Genomic DNA, 7951 nt, shown 5'->3' on the forward strand with positions numbered 1-7951 from the left:
AATAAGCACACTTAGCTTAAATGGAGCACGAATTATCTCTCGAAGTTCGACGAAGATTGGCTTGAATACTATAATTAAATCGATGATTTCTTCCGAGATTCGTGCTCTATTTATAGGTGAGAAGATCAGTTCTTCGACTCGTCTAGAGTGCTCTTCGACTAGTCGAAGCCATATCAATATTTGAAAGATTAGGCGGGATAAGCGCACCGTTCTACGATCGGTCGTAGCCCTCCTACGATCGGTCGTAGGTCACCTACGATCGGTCGTAGGTTTCCTTCGATCGGTCGAAGAACCTATAAAGTTCGCTGGACTTCGAGTCGTAAATTCTACGACCGTCGAAGATCGCAACACTGCTCTACGATCGGTCGAATGCATTCTGGACTAGTCGAAGGCTAGCATTTTATCCTAATATGTAACAAACGTACGATCGTCGAGGATTTTCTTAGATCGGTCAAGCAAGTCTAGGACTAGTCGAAGCAGACCTAAGACTGGTCGAAGAACAGACTAATCACATGTAAAATAACATTCGACTTATGTATCCGAAATGACCTACTTCTAAGGTCATCCTATGGTCAAACAAACCTCAATCATGAAGTATGGACATTGAAACAAGAGACCATGAAGAATGAGCCTTGAAGTCTTGATGTAAACTAAACCTTGAAGTAGCTCAATCATGAAAGTGGCTTGAGTGTCAGCTTGAGTCTTGAGTTCAGCTTGACTTTCAACTTGAGTCTTGAGTTCAGCTTGAGTCTTGCCTTGTACTTTCTTTTTCTTTTCAGCTTGAGTCTTGTTTTGTGAGCAGCTCTTGCATTCAAGATCTTGAGTCTTGTACTTGAGAGCTTTGCTTGATGTGAGCTTAGCTTGTTCATGTATGTTGATCCTTGAGAGAGCTTCACTTAAGCAGGTTATATATAACATAACAGTGATTTTGGCACCACAAATTTGACAACACACAGGGATAGAAACTAAAACACTTACATTATCCTCAAGATATATGCGGTGAGTACAAATCGAGGGGTCGATCCCCTTGAGGTCTGCTATCGTCCATCCAAGGGCTCCCTTATGCTCAATAAGAGTAGATATGAGCATACTCTCCTGTTCTTTCTCCAGGTGGGCAGAGATCACCACCGGGTATGTCTCATCTTGACCTAAATAAACATATTTCAAATCAGAGGGCAAAGGTTTTAGGTCAAGCTTCGGCGGCTTGAGGTTAGACGGTAGAGGCACTACATCAGTTCGGGGCAACTCTTCAAATTGTGGCCTCCATTGGTTAACTTCAAGTACCGGTGCAGTATCAAGCAAGGCACACGTCTCCCTAATCATGTCATCATCAAAATCATGAGAGTGGGCCAGGCACATCTCTAAAGGGTCAGAGGATAAGGTCAGAGGTGTCGTATCTTCCACTAAAGAGTCAATCATGTTAATGTCGTGAAAATCGTCATCATCCTCTAAGTTTCTGCCGTTATTGAAAAAGATGTTTGACTCCAATGTCATATTCCTAAAAGACATAGTCATGACACCATTCCTGCAATTGATAATTGCATTTGAAGTGGCAAGGAATGGGCGACCAAGAATGACGGGGATCTGAGTGCTCATGTTATTGATGGGTTCGGTGTCCAGGATGATAAAATCTACAGGGTAGTAAAATCTATCAACTTGGACCAACACATCCTCAATTATCCCTCTGGGTACACGAACAGAGCGATCAGCAAGTTGTAGTGTGGTTAGGGTGGGTTTTAATTCACCCAAACCTAACTGTTTGTATACCGAGTAGGGAATCAGATTGACGCTCGCTCCTAAGTCAAGAAGTGCGTGATCAATTCGATGGTCCCCGATTACACATGATATGGTTGGGCTACCAGGATCTTTGAATTTCTGTGGCACGTCTTACTTTAGGATGGCACTCATGTCACGCCCCAAACTCAGAAACCGGGCTCACAAAATTTTCGATCGCCGAATCCGGCGCCGACAGCCTCCGTAGAACCCTATTCTCGGCTCCCAGCGCCCATTCGCCAGGTTCCGATCCTGGGATGCTACAAGGAGGATTTTCAACATCAGTTTAATTCGTAATAAGCATAACCAAAGGCATGACCCACAAACAACAACCAAAAACTCCATCACATTTCCACTATAATAAAAAACTTTACAAGTACAATGAGCATAAGGAAAATACAATGAAGATGAACAAAACTCCAAAAATGATCTGCCACGCGCCTAAGCCTCAGCGCTGCTGCGATCCAACGTCACCTGCACGCAACAGTCGTGCATAAGCTTATAGAAAGCTTAGAGGGTGGTGAAAGTGTATGCTCAAGGTGGTGATGTAGCTATGTAGTATCAGAGTAATGCGAAACATGCTGATGAATGCTAAGAATACCATTAGCCGTACCAAGGCCATGCGGTGCAAAGAATGATGTCGGCCATACCAAGGCCATGCAATGCGAAATGCAACTCAAGCATGCAAATCCTCATCTAAGTCCACATATCAATACAGCTCAAAATCTGGAATATCACCGGGGTCTAGTACACTCCAAGCCAGATTGCCGCCCCATCGCGCGCAATAAGGTGAGTGAAAAAGACCTCACTATCCGCCTGCCAATATCGGGCTCGGCTCGTCAATAGTGGACCCATTCCTCGAGCTGGTCAGACTCAGCCTAGCATTGCCCCCTACTCTCGGGCGGGTAAGGCCGCACCCCCTTCCAACCGACTACGACACAGTGGAAAGCGCAACCGTCTGGTAATCGGCACTCAGCGCTCATGCACCCACTCGGTCTAGACGTTGGAGCAACCTCCTGGTACCATAAGGGTTTAGGGACTTTCACCCAGGGATATCTATCGCACCCCATGTAGAACAGTATTTTCGGTATCCAATCCTGCCAACCACGATGCGTCTGTGGAGGCTATGGCCCTGATGTCGCTAGGGCGTACAGTAACCATATCACACAATGCAAATGCATGAATCACACTATCCAGTCATACAGCAATCCTGCACGTATCGTGCGCTCATATAGGGCAACACCCCCTGTACGGGAGCCCCTAAACAATCTGCCCAAAGGCATATGCTATGATCAGTCATTTCTCATATCAGGCATACGTATGATGCATATGATCATGAATCATGGAACTAAACATGCTATATGGAATAGATGATGTTCATAACGAAGATGGGCCTAGACGGCCTACACATTACACGCATGGGCCCAACAATGGGCCCTAGGGAAAGGCATAATGCGGACATTTAACCAACATTATACTTGCAATGTGGACGTCAAACCAACATTGCTCCCAAGGCACGACTGTCATAAATCATGTTGGGATTGCACATTGCAATAGACCTTTGGTATATTCCATTGGGCCTTCAATACATCAAATGGACCGTATCATATGGGCCTATATTCATTAAGTGGGACATATCAATGGGCCGCACCAATGGGCCTTATGTTCATTGCAATGGGCTATAACCCGTGGGCCTAAGAGTGCATCAAATGGGCCTACTCACATGGGCCTTATGTGTATCAAACGGGCCTCGCCAATTGGGCCCCATATGCACATCAAATGGGCCTCAACCCATAGGTCCTAATACATCTTAACGGGCCTTAACCCATGGGCCCCTAACACATCAAATGGGCCTCGACCCATGGGCCCATAACACATCAAATAGGCCTTGACCCATGGGCCTTACATGTAAATCAAAGTGGGCCTCAATCACGGGCCAAAATTAATTGAGATGGGCCTTCCACCATCATTATATTAAATATGATATAATATAATATATATATATATAATACATATAATATGATATAATATAATATTATATATATATATATATAAATATACACACACGCACACAGCACACACGCACGCACACAACAGACCCACACACGCACGCACACAACCATCACAGTGGGCTCCACCGTCCAGGCGGACGGTGGACATGAAACACATACATCTATGTGGGCTCCATGTGGGGCCCACCATAACGTTTATTTTCCATCCAGACCGTTGATAAGGTCGCTTGGACCTAGGTGAAGGGCAAAAACAAATTTCATGCTGATCCTAAACTTCTGTGGGCCCAAAAATGGGATTTCAATGATAGAGGTTCAATCCCGCTGTTCCCTACGGTGTGGGCCACCTGAGTCTTGGATCAAGCTGATTTTTGGGGTGGGCCCACGTCAGGTAGTGGCCCACCCTATGGACGGTTTAGATGGTAAATAGACATCAAGGTGGGGCCCACGGCTTCAGCCGTGGGTGGCTGTTGCTACGTCCGTCCGCCCGGACGCCGTGCGCAGGCGCTGCCTGCTGCGTCTGACACAGCAACAGCAGCTGCTGTGTTAACGTATTTTTTTTTTTTGATTTTTCAGAAAATTCGAGGATTTTACAGGTGGGGTCCACATCCAGTGAATCCACGCCATCCAATTGCTCTCCATGCCTCACGACAGTCAAAACAAGCCCAATATTGGGCCTGTTTCAGTGTATAGAAGTAATAGGAGATGTTTCAATGGTATGCCCATTGTTTGCCATGATATGGCCCGCCTGGAAGTCTGATTGGTCCCATCTTCTGGCTCAACGCCTAAAACAATCTTGGAAAAGGAATGGATGGCATGGATTTAATACATACATCAAGGTGGGGCCTACATGAGTGGGCCACCCAAAGCCTCAAACCAAGCTAGTATTTGTGTTTTCCCAAATAAACGTCCAGCGTCCAGGGACGCTGGACGGTCTGCCATACAAGGTGGGCCTGCTCAGGTGGGCCACCACTGATGAATGGTGAGGGTTCTACACATATAAGGTGGGCCCCACTTATAAATAGTTTGGATAAAATACCTACCTCATGGTGGGGTCCATTCAAGTGGGCCACATAACCTTATTAACAAAAATAAATAAAATAAAAGGGAGAGAGATAGAGAGTGAGACCCGCGTGATGGAGGGACCCCGGCACTATGGGCCCTCCCTTGCACTAAATCATACATCAAGTGGGTCCCATTACATGTGGGCCCATTAAAATTTAAATCCAACGGTGGAGATCCCTTCTCCACTAAATTAGACGGTCTAGATGACCTTAAGCATGCAAAGAAATAAACATCATGATGGGGTCCATGGAGAATGGCCCCATCATGGAATGATCATGATGATCCAAGTGGGCCATCGGCCACATCTTAGGGTCCAAAGTGAGATCCAAACCATTGATCGGTTGGCCTCACTTGGTCCATCTTAAAAATATCAAAATCTATCCTATCAAGGCACCCACCGCTTGATCTTCTTGCTCCTTTGGCTTCCTTAGCTCCTTGTGCTACTCTTTGATGGAGGAAGATGAGAAATAGATGGTTGAGATGAGAGATCTAAGGATGGAAAGGTGGGCCACACATGTAGCTTGGGAGGAAATGGGAGAGGCTCATACATATGAATTTTTGTTGCTTGGGAAAGTTGGAAATGAGAGAGACTTGTAAGGGAGAGAGAGAGAGAGAGAGAGAGAGAGAGATGGGTGGTGGAGTGATGGATGGGAGAGAGGGATGGGAGCGTAAGAACTTTTTGACTTTTTTGGCAAAAGTTATAAGAAAGGGTATGGGTGGTGTAAGAACTTTTTGACTTTGGGGGTTGCTTGGGAAAGGGTGAAAGTTGATGTGTACTTGACATGATGGGATTGATGGGATTGATTGATTGATGTGACACCTTGTAAATATTCTCTCGGGATTCGCACGAGCGGCGTTTCCTCGCACCGAACGCTGGCTCACATCTCCCAACCAGAGCATCGCATCAGCGCGCGAGTCGCGGCATCGGAACCGCGGCGACGACGCGGTCACTAAGGTACAAGCCCTGGGTTGAGTCGACTCAGGTTGACAACACGAGAATCTAGGTCGCGCGTAAATACCGGTTAAGGGTCGAAGGTTGCCGAAATTCGACTGGGAAGACCGCGGAAGCCTATGGAACGGTACGGTCTAAGATACGGGGCTTACAACTCACTTTCTCGATCAAGAAGATCTTTTGAATACTCTGTCATCGTTTGGTCGTGCATAAGTCTTTTAGGAATTTGGCATATGAAGGTATCTGTTTTACGACATCAAGTAGAGGAATGTTGACTTTCACTTATTTCAACACCTCTAGGATATCCTGAGAGTTAGAGAGAGGTTTTGGTGCGACCAACCGTTGGGGAAATGGAGCAACTGGCTTTTCTGGAAGTTTCGGTTCTAATTTTTGTGGGGCCTCACTAGATCCATCATTGTTTTCCTCTTCTGGTTCTTGAGGCTTTTCGGGCCTAACCGGAAGGGTTTTATCAATGATCTTCCCACTCCTAAGAGTGGTGATGGATTTAGCGTGCCCCATTTGATTTAAAGAGCTGGAATCACTTATCTCGTATTGTGGTTTAGGATTGGGGAGCTGTTGTGCAGGAAGCACCCCCTTTTCTATAACTGTCATACGTGAATCCATCTTTTGCATAAAGTCTCGCATTGCCTAGGTCAGCTCTTGCATGGAATTTTGAACCGGTTCTTCTTGAGGTTTCCCCTGATTAGGATTTTGATTGAAGAAACTTTGCGGGGTAGTAGTTTGTCCATTTCTCCAACTAAAGTTTGGATGATTTTTCCAACCAGGATTATACGTATTAGAGGTTGGTCCATTGAAAGGTCTTTGATAATTATTTACGGCATTGGATTGTCCATTCAACACTTCTCGAAAAGCGGGTATTGTAGGACAATTTTTAGTTGTATGAATATTGCATTCATAGATGCGGCAAACACTTTCATTAACCTTATCCTTCTTTCCTTCCATGGCCTCAACTTTCCTTATGAGCGTAGTCACTTTATACTTGAGATCATCCTCTTCTTTCAAAAGATACAATCCACCTTTCTCCTTAAATTGAGTCGGCCTAGACATGGTGTTCGATTTTGGGTAAAAATCCCATGATTGTGTTTTTTCAACAAGACTATCGAGGTAATCTCATACCTCGTCGACATTTTTATTAATGAATTTTCCATTACACATTGTCTCGACCATTTGGCGCATGGAAGATGTCAGTCCATAATAGAAAAATTTTGTAATGCGTCACGTTTCAAAGCCGTGTTGTGGGCATGAACTGACCAAATCCTTGAATCTTTCCCAACATTGGTAAAATGTTTCATCCTCCTTTTGGGTGAAGTTCATGATTGCTTTTCTAAGGGTAATCGTTTCATAATGTGGAAAGAATTTCTTTATAAATTCCCTTTGTGTATCATTCCATGTGCCAATGGATCTAGGACGCAGTGAATGTAACCACGTCTTAGCCTTCTCTTTTAAGGAAAAAGGAAAGAGTCTCAGCCTGACTATGTCCTCAAACACATTTTGAAAATATAAAGTGGCTCTGATCTCATCAAACTCTTTCAAATGTAGATATGGTTCTTCAGATTCAAGCCCATGGAACTTAGGAAGGAGTTGGATAATCCCTGGCTTGATGTCCATATGTCCTGTATTTTCAGAAAAAATCATGCATGAGGGCGTGCTCACCCCCGCTGGTTGTAAATAATCTCGTAAAGTACGTGGCGGGGGTGCTTGATGCACCTCATTCTCATCCTGAATGTCTTCCACCCTAGGTCGGGGTAGAAGAGGTTGGTTTTCAGCCATCACTTCAATTAACTCAGGGGATTTCGAGTGGTGTCTAGTCCTGCGATGGATAGTTAACCCCTCAACCAATCCTCCTTCAGTCAAGAGACGTCGAGTGTTGTCACGGGCCCACTTGGGTATGAAACACTCGTAGCCCTCAATCAAATTCGAAACCTAATCCTAAGAAAGGAAAAGAAAATCTAAAAAGAAAGAGAGGGTTGGAAAGAAGTTACCAATTTGGAAGCCCTAAGGAAAAAAACCTGCAAAAGAAAACAAAACAAGTCAGTTTCTAAAGAGAAGATCTAAAATTAGAAAATCCTTAAAAAGAAAAATTGAAGTAAACTAGTTTCTAAAGGAAGAAATTCCTAAAGGAAAGTGAAAT

General features: G+C 44.7%; 1 non-coding gene across 1 annotated transcript; it reads left to right on the forward strand.

Moving 5' to 3' along the window:
- Positions 1 to 7045: 7045 nt before the first annotated feature.
- LOC131250288 (small nucleolar RNA R71) lies at positions 7046 to 7152 on the forward strand. The gene has a single exon (XR_009173215.1). It is a non-coding gene; the product is annotated as a small nucleolar RNA R71 (small nucleolar RNA).
- Positions 7153 to 7951: the final 799 nt, after the last annotated feature.

The sequence above is a fragment of the Magnolia sinica genome, chromosome 6 (assembly GCF_029962835.1).
Source record: "Magnolia sinica isolate HGM2019 chromosome 6, MsV1, whole genome shotgun sequence".
Lineage (NCBI taxonomy): Eukaryota > Viridiplantae > Streptophyta > Magnoliopsida > Magnoliales > Magnoliaceae > Magnolia > Magnolia sinica.